Genomic DNA, 13,941 nt, shown 5'->3' with positions numbered 1-13,941 from the left:
TCTTGTGTTGAATATCGACAACCCCATTTACTCTCCCACTGCAACTTTAGAGACACATTGCTCCCCACAAATATGATAGCTACGTGACTCTGTGTACTCTTACCTCTTCTGGTTCCAGGAAGGCTTTCTACCACTAGTTCAGGTCATCCCAGTCCCTTCCCTTATTGCTGAAAATGAGGGGTGCAGTATTTATACTTAAGAGTGGGCCTCTCATCAGCAGGACAGTGTTATTGCTGGAACATTCTGCCACCACTGGGCTATTTTGAAATTTATTCTGCTTCTTCACTTTCTCTCCTGAGGTTCTGCCAAACTCAGTTGATTCTGAAGGCTTTCCATGTATTTTGGAGTAAGCAGATTATATATGTCTCAAAGTTTCACTGAAAATGGAATTTGTAGGGTTTGTTTTATTCTCCTATTGCTTTTGTATTATTTTCAGAAGTAAAAGGGCAGGTATGTGACCTAAATAGACATGTTCATACTGAAAGACCAGAAATAGAGATTATGAAGGAAACTGAAGGTCAGGTTTCAAAATAAAAGAGTGAGAAAAAGAGAATCTTAAGCTTTATCTTTCTGACAATACATTAGAGAACCTGACAATGTGTTCTGTGAAAAGATGAGATTAATATCTCCAATAAAGTCAATGTGAGTTTTTGGTGCCCTTAAAATAGCTTTTGTGAAAAGATTATTTCAGGGGTCACTTTCGTTTTCAAAGTCAGTATTTATTCTGTTAAAATTACAAATTAAAAAACTGAGTTCTCCTTAGACAAATTAAATTTGTTAATCTTATGCTATTTATAAACCTACAAATTTAAACAATTGTGGATTTTTAAGCACTTAATATTATAATAATTTTAACTGCCTTTGCATATTCAATATATTTCACTTTTTTAAAAAAGTATTTCAATTGTCTGATAAAAAGCTTTTCGAAGCACCTCTATAATTTATAAATCTAGCATTGTAAATTTTTACATATTTGGAATGGAATCTTCAGTCATATCAAATATACTAAGAAATTACTCAATCACACATTTCAAATTGTAATCCCAAAGCTGATATGCCAAATTACTCTCTAAAATGCCAAATAAGTTATTAAAACACTGCATAGGTGCATATAGTTCCTAAACTCAAAACAAAAATATTCAGTGTGCTGCTTTGATTTACTTTATCCTCTCTGTATTTAATTCTAAATCAGTACACACCAAGGAGATAACATTTGGTGTTATCTTTATGGCTGACTGAGATTGCATAACAACCAGACATTTAATTGAAACACAAAGTGCAGAGCTAAAAATACCTGGGGCAATTTTCTGACATTCTAGACTGCCATTTTGAGTTTTTCTCTATGGTCTCTAAATCAATAGGGACTCTTAAATGTACGTAATTTGGATAGGTAATCTTACAGCCCTTGCCCTGAGCCCCACTTACTTACATTACCTAATTACCTGGTCAGATTTGTCTATAGCTTCCACCAAGTTTGCTAATTTAAATTTGTTTGAATTCAACTAACCTAGTCTAATAGTTTATTTTATGATTGATTTTATATTACTGAATACATTTTATTTTATTTCTGATTTCACAAATTCTAATGGCATGAATTAAAAATAAATATAAGCCCATGGTTGGTAGTCAATTAGAACTGTATAAAGGAGAGGAAAATAGTTGAAGTTAAAGTGCTAAGTTGGTTTTTATTTATTATTATTAACCTGAAAATAGTCAAGTTAAAGGACAAATCTGTAAACACTTGCTATCTATGCTATGATTCCTGAGAAGTCCTTCTAGGAAATTTCAAGAGGGGAGACAAGTTATTATTGGCCCCTTTTGAGACCAATAGTATGATACGAGAACAGAAAGATAAGATTTCTATTTCCCAGGGTATGATGAAACATGTACCTAGTAGTAGAAGAAATATAAGAAAGCTGCCATCTTAGTGAAAGAAAATGAAGATCTTCCAAATATGGTAGAGAAAGTGGATCCTCAATGTGATTTGTTGCAGTGAGGACATGAACTTCTACTCTGCCTCCAGGATTAACCCTCTCCTGAGCAATCTCTCATTAGTTTAAGCTGCCAACATCATGCAGCTGTGGCCCTAACACTCTGATCCATTTGGAACACATGTCATTGCCCTTAATTGCCCACAACACTGTTAAAAGGAGATGGAACCTTTTGTACAGACTAAAGGCCAAGGTATAATCAAATGGAATTTAAAATGGAGTCACTTATACCTAGATTGTACTTAGTTGCTGTAATGTGCAGGACCCTGCCCCATCTTCTGCCCATGGACGACCTGACTTCCTTGGATAATTGGACATGGAATCCTGCCCAGGCAGAGGAAGAAAAGATTGCCCCCAGTGCATCTATCTTATAAGCCACTTCAGGATAATTATCAGCTCAATAACACAGTGATTCCAATACTTAATCCAGAAATACACGTCTATAGTATATGATGATGAGGGTGGAGGTTTAAAAATTTCCTGCTTCCAAAAACCTGGTTTCTAGAGGGGAAAAAAAGGGAGGGGAATTCCCCTCAAAAAATTGTAGAAGGAACTGGGATGTTTTTTCCTGGAGGAAAAAAAAAAAGTCAGGACAGAGAAGATCTCTCTGAATATATTATACTTATTACAGTAAAAAGGGTACAGGCTTTTAAACAGATAAATGAAGCCTAGAATACAATTTTAATTCCTACCAGTTATTTCCTTAAATAAGGGAATTAAGCCAGATAAGCCTGTTTTCTCACTGATGAAATGAGAGTAAGATACACATTTCATAGGGTTGTTGTGAAAATAAATGAGATGACAAAGCATCTAGAAGAGTCTGACACATGGTAGGTCTTCAATATGTGTCCATCAGTTTTGTGTGTCAACTCGAAGCATACTTTGGGATGAGATTAACACTTAAGTCAGTGTTACTGCTTACTCTGAGTAAGCAGCTTGCCCTCCATTGTCCAATAGGTTGAAGGCCTAAGTGGAATAAAAAGATAGGCCTCCCCAGGGAATAGGGAATTCTTCAGTAGATTACCTTCAGACTGGAACTGCACACACTGCCAACTGTCCTTGGTGATCAGGCTACCAGCCCAAGGTGCAGATTTGAACTTGTCAATGTCCATAATCCCATGAGCCAATTGTTATATAATAATCCCTATCTCTGTAATAGGCACATCCTATTGATTCTGTTTCTGTAGAGAACCCTGACTAATACACAACCACTATTAGTTTCCTTTTTCCTTCAAGTATTAAAAAAATTCTTTTGTGATGCACAGCTTCATACCAAGATTAAAAAGTATTAAGTAATGTGATAGTGACAAAGCAGACTTATAAACAGGTGTGTCCAGTGGTAACTAATGCCTGAGAATTAACCACACTTCCTCTGCCAAGCACTACAAACAATTCCAGCTCCCTGAGCAAGAGAGTGACCACATGCACAATGTTACAGGTGCATAGGTTGACAGAGAGCAGGAGGAAAGGGCCCACCACCTCTGCAAACTCTTCTTTGCCTATTCTGCCTCACACAGTCATCTGCCTGGATCCCAAGCTCTGTTCTGGGAATTAGTGAGCTCTTAGAGAGGGATGCCTGTAGGCCAGGCTGCCCCAGCTATTGCAGATAACCTGAAGATTGTTCCATAGCTGATTTTGTAGCATGGAGTATATAGCTCATGTCTGGACAAACCTAGCTTTCATGCTTCAGCAATTCAGTCAATGAACAACCTTGGCATATGTACAATATAGCTTTGTATAAATACTTCCCTGACAAGTCCTTGTTAAATAACAGGCTGTGTAACATGAGCTGCATGCACAGTTCTCTTCCACAGCTTCTGTGAATATCCTCTTCATAACCTCCATTGTTGCCTCCTGGGCTGCACTGCAAAACAATTGTCACAGAAATAGAGATGAAAAAGACATTGTTCTTGCCCTCAGGAAGCTTCTGTTTAGTCAGTGGATGAGAACAGAGCTGGACAGCTCATAGCAGGTGGCACATGCTGTAACAGAGGTGTCATCAAGTACTATAAAAAAAAACCCCAGAAGTTTTTAATTGCAAATACATAGGAGATGATCATTATCAAAGAGGGTTCATGGAAGTGATTATATTTGAATATACATTACAGATTGTTTTCTTGGTAAATATTAATAGGTGTGTTCTCACTGCCATTTTGTTTGAGTTTGTTTTTGTAGGTCTTTTTTTTCTCTCTCTCTCTCTTTCTTCTTTTTGTTCTCTTTTCTTGTGCTTTGTAGACTAGAGAAGTTCCTTTAATGTTTCTTGTAAAGCTGGTTTGGAGGTGCTGAATTCTTTTAGCTTTTGTTTATCTGTGAAACTTTTGATTTCTCCATCAAATCTAAACGAGACCCTTGCTGGATAAAGTATTCTTGGCTGTAGATTTTTTCCCTTTCAGCACTTTAAATATACCATGCCACTCCCTTCTGGCCTGAAGGGTTTCTGCTGAAAAATCAGCTGTTAACCTTATGGGAGCTCCCTTGTATGTTATTTGTTGCTTTTGTCTTGTTGATTTTAATATTCTCTCTTTATCCTTAATTTTTGTGAATTTGATTAGTATGTGCCTTGGTGTATTCCTCTTTGGGCTGATCCTGTGGGACTCTCTGAGCTTCCTGGACTTGGGTGAGTGTTTCCTTTTCCAAGTTAGGGAAGTTTTCAGTTGGTATCTCTTCAAAAATTTTCTCAGGTCCTTTCTTCCTTTCTTCACTTTCAGGGACCCCTATAATGTGAATATTGGTGCACATTCATATTGTCCCAGAGTTCTCTTAAATTATCCTCATTTGTTTTCATTCTTTTTTCTTTTTTCTGTTCTGCAATGGTGATTTCCACTATTCTGTCTTCTAGCTCACTGATCCATTCTTCTACCTCACTTAGCCTATTCTTGTTTCATTCTAATGGGTTCTTCATTTCAGTAGTTTTATTCTTCAACTCTGTTTGGCTGTTCTTTATATTTTCCAGTTCTTTGCTAGAAACTTCACTCTGTGCATCTGTACTTCTCTTGAGTTCTCTGAACATCTTCACCATCATCATTTTAAACTCTTTCTTGAATAAATTGCCTATTTTCTCATCACTTATTTCTTCTTCTGTGATTTTATCTTGTGTCTTGTCCTGGAGGACATTCCCCTGCCGCCTCACTTTGCCTGTCTTTCTCTTTGTGCTTTTAGATGGGCTAGTTATGATTCTCGACCTTGGAGAGGTGGCCCTCTGTGGGAGATGTCCTATGCATCCCCGCAGTGCACTCCTTTCATGTCACCCAAGGGGCCAGGTGGAGCTGGTCCCAGTGCAGTCTGACCTGTGTTTGTGGATTCCTTCTACAGGCTTGGGGCTGTTGTTTTCTTATTTCTGGTGTCTGCCCCCTGGTGCATGAGGCTGGGCTAGAGGCTTATTATACAGGTTTCCTGGCAGGAGGGGTCGGTGTCCGCCTACTGCTGGGTGGAGCTTGCCTTAGACCTCTGGTGGGTAGGGTCCTGCCTAGAGGTGTTTGCAGCTCAGAAAGTGTGCTGATGGGTGGGGCTGTGTGTCAACCCAGTAGGTTGTTTGGTCTGAGGGTTCCCAGCCCTTAAGCCTACAGGCTGTTGGGTGGGGCTGGGTCTTGGTGCTATTAATCCAATCAAGATGTCAGCCTCCAGGGAAGCTCATGTAGATGAACACTCCCTGAATGTGCAACACCAGCTTCTATGTCCCCTGGGTGAGCTGCTGCAGTCCCTTAACTCCCCGGGAGAACTTCCCAAACCAGCAGGCAGGTCTGGCCCAGGTCCCTATGCAATCACTGTCTCTGTCCCCAGGCCTGGTACACGTGAGATCCCATGCGTGCCTCCCAAGAGAGTTAAGTCTCTGTCTCCCCCAGTCCTGTGGGGCTCCTGAAGTTAAGCCCCACTGGCTTTCAAAACCAGATGCTCTGGGGTCTCCTCCTCCCATTGCCAGGACCCTCGTCTGGGGAGCCTGACGTGGGGCTCAGAATTTTTACACCTGTGGGAGCGCCTGTGTGAATTAATTGTTCTTCAGCTTGTGGGTTGCTCACCCAGAGGGTATGGGGCCCTACTATATCGTGAGTGTACCCCTCCTACCTTCCTGTTGCGGTTCTGTCTCAATGTTTCCAGTTGAAGCAGAACCTTTTTGCTAGACTCCAGTCTTTTTTTTTCGGTGACTGTTCAGAAGTTGGGTGTGATTTTGTTGTAGTTGCAAGGAGAGGCTAGTTCGTGGTCCTACTCCAGACTGCTTTCTTGGTCTTATCTTAAATGTATGATTTATTTGCCAAATTTGATAACTTATTGAGGATTAGCATAATATTTTGAAATATTTCAACAATTTAATGAGGCCAGTAATTTGGAGGGGAATGGGTAGTTTCTCATCTTAAAAATGACATAAGCAATTAGAGTGGCAAGGTATTAACCAAGTATGTTAAAGTGGAGAGAATTTAACTTCTCTCAAATATTGCTACAATTAACGTTATTATGAAAAAAAAATGTGTGTGTGTTAAAGTGAATGAATCTGGATTTTAGGAAAGAAACATTGTAAATAGGAAACATTCAGCAAATTGATGGGTTGTTGGTTTATAAGCAAAACACTTAGGTGGAGCTATGGAGTTTTTCCTATCAATGAACACTGTACCTGGAAAATAAACCTGGAAGGTGGTGATAGCCCATAGAACCACTTTCCAGAGTTGTGAAGGAGAAGCACTCATGTGAGGCTACCCGCCTTAGGAATGGTGATTCATATGCATCCCATTTAGAAGAAACATCAGCCTAAAGCAGGCAGACTTTTAATAGTCCCCTTGAACAGCTGAAGCCACCTCACTGCAGAGTGACAGTCTTTAGAGGAGGATATATGCTGTTGAGGATACTGTAAGCATCTCCTAAGCTCTCCCAAATCCTCAGTTTCCATAGGTACCACCTCCTAAACCGATATGTGCTGAGAAAGCACCCACAGGCAAGGCGATTCTAACTTTCCTTTTCACTTTCTTTCCTTCTCCAACTTTACAAAGGAAAGGCATACCTGAATCTTACTCTGGTATAATACCCCGCAGTGTAAAAATCTATGGGACACCTGACAGGGGCACAGTTGATAATACTGGTCTTGGTAAAGCCTCCTCAGCTAAGGCATGATGAACCCATAGTGGGGCATCATGTCTTTTCTGGTCTTTGAATGTAGCAAATAAGGAGGAAAAATGGTGTTAGAAATGGAGTATGGTGGACAGCAGAGAGATTGAATAACATCCTTTGAATGAAGGAGGAACTTAGCAACCAAAACAAGAAGCAGGCTACTCCATGAAGTGCAATTATGAAGTTTACTGTGGGTATCTTACATTCGGGCAGGATGGGAGGATGAGGACCCGGAGGCATTCACAGCTGCACCCTGCACCATATCCCGCCTGTGGAGGGATATGAAGGGGCCAAAGTAAAAGACAGAATCTGACTACTAAGGGAGAAGCATGTCCACACCTACAGGAACTGGGTTCTTTCCTCCCCATGGTGGGTCTCATGCCCATTATGCCTCATGGGCCATCAATCATTTGTATCAGCAAAAGCCGTTCTTGCAATTTTCATTTCAGATGAAGGCAGGGGTAAATGTTGATAGGGAGCTTATCTGGCTCCAGCGCATTTCTTGTGAATAGGCTAAAGCTCAGTCATGCGGAAGGGAGATGGGGTAGGACTGGGGACCGAGTTGGAGCTGACAAAGGGACTCAGTGTGGTCCAGTCACACAGGGTGTTCTGGCCCACTTGGGGATGCTCTTGAAGGAAGCCAGAATATGTCCCCTGTCAACTGAAAGAAAAACGCACAGTGTAAGAGCCATGAGTTTCAGTTTTATTCAGAGTTTTACCGAGGACTATAGCCTGGGAAACAGTCACTCGGTAGCTCTGAGGATACTATTCTGAAGCAGCAGAGGGAGAAGCCAATGTATATGTGATTTTTGGCTGGGGAACCTGTAGTCAAATACACATCTTGGTAAAGATTACTGCTAGTTACAAAGCACAGATATTTCAAGTTAATGATTTTAGTGCTTTTCTATGAATGGGAAGATGTGAGAAGCTAGAATCATTAAATTTCTTCCTGAGATATACATCTAACTATCTAAGGGGCCTGCTTGTCCAAAGCACCCTGTTCCATCTTCATTTCCTCTTTCTGGAGCAAGAATGCGTCATCCTGTTATCGCCTTAATTTCCTCTGTCTGGAGAACAGAGTGCACTGTTGGTCAGCGACTGTAACAGGTTAATCCTTGTAGAATTGGGTGGTGAGCAAAAAAGCTGTTAGTTCTTTGTTTACACACCCTACAATACGCCTCTTTGACATAAGAATTATTTTCAGCTTAAGATAGTTAAGAAGCAGAAAAACAGGAAAAGCTCTCTGCCCTCCCCTTATTTGTGTCAAAGGAGGACATAAATTTACAAAGGTGTCCCTCCTCCCCTGTCTACCATGCAGGACAAAAGCTAATCACTGGAGACAACTTAGATCTTTATCAGTCTGGAGGCAGCACCAGAGGAATCTACATAACAAACTGGTAACTAGCCTTTATCTACCCTTAATTTCCCACATATTTGCCTTCATAAACTTCCCTTAGAGACTCAAGGTCCTTTTCCTTCGTCTTGTCAGTTCTCTAAGAACTTATTACTCCTTTGCGAAGAAGCTTTATAAACTCAACTTCTAACCAAATCTTTGAGTTTCCTCTGGGAACTCCCATGTGTTACATGCATGACACACATGTACATAAACTTCTGTTTGTTCCTCTCTTGTTCATCTGTCTCCTGTCATTCCAATGAATAGGGCCCCAGTGCTGAAACTGAAGATAGGTAGAGGAAGAGATTTTTCTTCCCCTATACTCTGAAATCAGGTATATTTTAAAATAGGACACCAGAAATAGCTGTGATCTTTGTTTAATGACCTTGCCTTTTCCTTCCCCGGACTCTGATTTTATCAAAGAGTGTGTCACTTCCCAGGGAGAGGACTTTGAGAACAAAGACAATGCAATAAGAGCTAGTGAAGGCAGTGGTGCCTTATTTAATCCAGGCGACTGATGGCTTGACTCCTCACACTGTCTATCTACCCACCCATCTTTTTATCTTAGAGTTGCAATATTTAACGTTTGTGAATTTAAAAATATAAAGAAATAAAAATACACTACAAGGCAAGTCTTCATGTTTTCACTATTTTCACTAACAAGATTAAGAGCTTGGTGAGTGCCCTCATGTGTGTTTCTGCTTTCAGTTTTGCATGATTTTGTAGGGAAGCAGAATTTGCCACCCCCAAGTATGTCTCTTTGGCATATTATTTTAAGTCGGTTGTTTTCTAAGAAACAGCCAGGAGAAACTCTAAAACCAAGTAGGAGTTACACTTTTATAAGAAACATTTACAAGGGAAATCTCCCTTTGTAAGTCTGTCTCCCTCACTGGACCTGGAAGAGGAGAATGACCAAATTTCTAGAAATTCTTATCAGCGGAGAAAGCAAAACTTAAATCTGCACGACAACATTACCCTTACCGTGTTTCTCCTGGTAACCTCTCAGAACTGGCTTTTCCCTCAACATCCTTTGTCTTGAGCTGAGGATGCTATTTAAGGTGAGGGCTTCAGTAATTTTGGCAAGTTACTCAGTTTTCCTGAATCTCTCCCATGTATACATGTTATTAAGGTTTTGTTTGATTTTTCTCTTGTTGATCTATCTCATGTCAATTTAATTCTTAGACCAGCCAGAAGAATCTAGAAGGGTAGAAGTTTCTTCCTTCCAGACAATTTCAAGGAGAAGGAAGGAAGAAAATTCATGTTCACTTCTAATAAATCAACATTATATCTTTCAGTAAAATAAGCAAGTATGGAAGGTGTGTTACGTTTTTATATTCTCTTAAGTATGTATTCAGACTTACTAAAACTTTGCCAAAATTCTACCATATACATTTTTAAGCTTGGCACACAATTTTTCCTTGCTTTCTCTAATAAACTATTTCTTTGCTTCTTTATTCATTTCTGCCAATGTTCTTACTAGATTTAGGGGAACTTAATGGAAATAGGTTGTCTATTTCATGGTAAATAATGTACTTTCCAGTTATGGGATTCAAGATATGCTATCCCAAAATATGGCACCTTGGCATATTGGATATGTTAAGCTGAAGGAATTTGAAAAAATGGCAGAAACAGGAAGGTCACTATGACCTCCCCTACCTAGCCCTTTTTTCCTAAAATAGGTCATAACTCTCCCACATGAAGGGCACCCTCCCTGTACCTGGAGAAAAGAAGACATTCTTATCACCAGAGTTAGGAAATTAGGGGCCAAGAAGCAAACCTCGTTAACTATTATCTTCCTAGTTACTTCTTCACCATTGACTACCTCTAGCCCAAATCTCTTCGTCCATCACAAGTTTATTGTTTCTTTGTCTACAAGATATAAAAGCTCCTACTGTCTTCACTTCCTTGGAACTTCATTTTCTTGGGAAAGCTCCCAAGTACATGTAAAAATTTAATAGAATTTGTATGCTATTCTACTTTTAATCTGTCCTTGTCCTTTTAATTTTTAGACACAGCTAGGGTCTCTAGGAGGGTAGAGGAAAATTTTTTCCTACAGCAGCAATAATTAACACACTTGCGTAACATCCGTTACTGCTAATGGTTCAATACTTTCTCTTCTTTTTGCGGTTAAGGGGGTAAAGTAGTTTGAAGTGTTCTCTTAAAAGCATGTTTAAGTATGGGAATAGGATATAATGTTCCCCAAATGCAATCTAGGATGGGCTGTTCTGAATTTCAGTAAAACCACTCTTGTGAAGAAGATCACTATGTACAATGGAGAATAAAAAGCTCTAGGATATATTAAGTGAAAAAAAGCAAGGTCTGCAATAGTGCTGTATCATTTGTCTTTTTTATCTTAAAAGGAGAGGAAATCAGGATATGCAAATATATTTGCTAATATTTTTGAAAAAAAAATAGTAAGGATAAATCAGAGACTGACCTTAAACATTTATCTGTGGTGGAGGGAGTGGGTGGAGAAGATAGCAACAGTGTGATAGACGGTCTCTAAACATGGTCATGGACATTTCCCCTTTTCCCTGTACGTATAGGCTTCTCCTCCTAGCAAAAGGTGGAGTCCATTTCCCCTGCCTTTGACTCTGGACTGGCCTCTGACCTGCTCTGACTAATGGAATATGACAGAAGTGACACTATGCCAGTTCCAAGCCCAGCCCTTAAGAGACTTGGCAAGATTCTGCTTTCTGGGAATCCAGTTGCCATGTTATAAAGAAGCCTAGACTATCCTAAAGAGAGAGATACGTGGGAAAACTTGTGAAGTGAGACATCATGACATGGAATAGGGGCGATTTGGAGAACAATTTGAAGTACTCAAGTGTACATTTAGTTCCAAGGCCCTAGATACCTGAGAGAGGACTTCTTAAATGTTCCAGCCCAGCCCAGAGGCTACCTGAACACTATCATATGAGTGACCCAAACCCAAACCAATTACAACGGAACTGTCAAAGCAGCTCACATAATGGCAAGAAATAATAAACCGTTGCTGTCTTAAGCTTTGAGTGCTTCCATATGCAGCAAAAGATAGCTAATACAGATGGAGAAAAGACTTTTTTAAATAAATCTTTTAAATATAATTTTGACTTTTGGAATGCTTAAATGCTTAAAAAAAAACCCAAAACAAAATTAAACCAAGAAGACAAAAAAAACTTCTTAAAATTGAAAAGAAACTAAAATAAATTGTCCTAACTTCCAATCAAATTGTTAATATAAGTCTGAAGAGGAAATAATTATTTTAAAATGTCTTAAAACTCAGTGCTTTGACTGTATATTCATATGGGGATTAAGATTAAAGGATTGCAAAGAAATTTTAAATTTTACTAGGCTATTTTATTGCCAATAGTTTTATTATTATTGAGAAACAGCTTTATGTATATTATAAGATTAAACAAATGTTCATTTTATTTGGAACCAAGATTTTCAGTTTAACAGGTAAGAGATATATTCATTTCTTCATTTTATTTGGCATTATTATAAATGTGTGATTTTTAACAATATTTTTCTTGATTCGATCCTGTGAAAAGGCCAAGAAACAATGCCACCCTAATAACATTGAACATACCCAGGACCCAGATTTTGGTCTTTAACACAAGCTCCCATTAAGGGAACCAGAACTCTTTAGGGAAATGACTGATTCCAGGGAAAGTTACCATCTGATGCTGGAAATATCTTGTTGATTCAAAAAGCAAAGAAGCCTTGAAAGACTAAGGTGTTGTCAAATGGTCATAAAAATCAAATTAATAAGGCTACCTCTGGTCAAAACTGGGACAATTTTTGCCTGATTCTACTTAATTGAAATGTATTGAATATATGAATATCTACTGAATTGATCAAAATACTCAAAAGAAATAAACCCAAAATGCAAATTTAAAAACAGAACTACAAACAAGTAAAAGCCTTATTTGTTACCGTTGGAGACAGCTATTGCATCATCTCCTTATCTTAAAAATTAGTAGATTAGTAATTAAAGGAAACATAGCAAGCATTTTTCTTCTGTTTTTATTAAGATTTTATTTTTCAGAATAAACAAAGAGCTGCAGAAAATGAAGAAATTGACTCAGGGAGGAATTATCAATAATGTTCAATAGAATAAAAGGATGATCCCATAGTTCCAAAGTGTGTCACCCCACCAATTACTTGCTGATTTCAAGGAAAAGACAACTCACAATGGAAGAATTGGGCAGTCTTCACCTTAAACACATTAATAGCATTATGGGCCTCTTGATATGATGCCAGGTGAAGGGCATAGCATCACTTAAGAACTAGTCACACCAAATATATTTCACCTGAAACTAATCAAGTCTTTACAACTTCCAGATCTAAATGGCGGTCAGAGTAACAACAATTTAAATGACATCATGAAAAAGCAATCAAACAAATCAGAAAGATGAAATAATCTACAGAACAATAGTTTGGATCTATTCAACAAATAAATATCATGAAGGAAAAAAAGGCAAGGTACAGTGGTGGGGAGGTACTGTTATAGATTAGAAGAAATTTAGAAGAAGAAGAGATGTAACCAAATGAAATTTGTGGACCCTGATTTGTCCTGATTTTCAAAACAATAAATGACATTATTTGGATAATTCAGAAAATTTAACTATGGACTAGGTTTTAAATTGTAGAAGTTATTATTAATTTTTATGTGTGACAATGTTTTTATGGTTAAGTAGCAAATGTCCTTTAGTTTGAGATACCTAATGAAATGAATAGCAGTGATATGATTTGATGTCTCTATTTTACTATAAAATACTTCAAAACTTAGACAAATATGGCAAAAAATGAACAATTATTAAGTTTGTGATGGATATATGAATATTTATTATAGATAGTAATATAATTTTCAACTGTCTGTTAGTAATATCATTTTGTAGAACTAAACTATTTTAGACAACCAAAAATTCTTTATCTGCAAATGCCAAAATCCCAATTTATCCTTCCAGCCTCCACCTACCCACACCCTTCCCCACTGGTAACCATGAGTTTATTCTCTGTGTCTATGAGTTTGCTTCTGTTTTGTAAATAAGTTCATTTGTCTCATTTTTTCCCCATTCCACATATAAGCGATATCATGTATTTTTCTTTCTCTTTCTGGCTTACTTCACTTACTTCACTATAAGTAAAGATACTAACTACTATATATAAAATTGATAAGTAGCAAGGTCCTACTGTATAGCACAGGGAACTATATTCAATACCTTGTAATAGCCTATAATGAAAAAGAATATGAAAAAGAATATACATATAACTGAATCACTATGCTGTACACCAGAAATTAACACAAAATTGTAAACCAACTATACTTCAATAAAAATTTAAAAAAACTAAAAATTCTTTATTTCCACCTAAATGTACTATGAGGGAAAAAACCCCTAAAATTCACATTTTTTACTATTATAAGCTTATTTTAAACCTAATTTCCTTTCCTTTTAGCTCAACGGAGAAAGGCGC

At 38.1% G+C, this 13,941-nt stretch overlaps 1 long non-coding RNA gene across 1 annotated transcript in view; it reads left to right on the top strand.

Annotated features, from left to right (window-relative positions):
• LOC140697317 (uncharacterized) overlaps positions 1 to 12,942 on the top strand; it is a 101,208-nt gene extending 88,266 nt beyond the window's left edge. Inside the window, exon 5 of the long non-coding RNA XR_012074236.1 lies at positions 12,808 to 12,942. This is a non-coding gene — a long non-coding RNA (uncharacterized lncRNA). The remainder of the gene's footprint in view (positions 1 to 12,807) is intronic.
• The last annotated feature ends 999 nt before the right edge of the window (positions 12,943 to 13,941 follow it).

The sequence above is a fragment of the Vicugna pacos genome, chromosome 7, assembly GCF_048564905.1.
Source record: "Vicugna pacos chromosome 7, VicPac4, whole genome shotgun sequence".
Taxonomy (NCBI): Eukaryota; Metazoa; Chordata; class Mammalia; order Artiodactyla; family Camelidae; genus Vicugna; species Vicugna pacos.
Note: the sequence above shows the minus strand (reverse complement) of the source record. Positions and strands in the feature narration are given on the sequence as shown.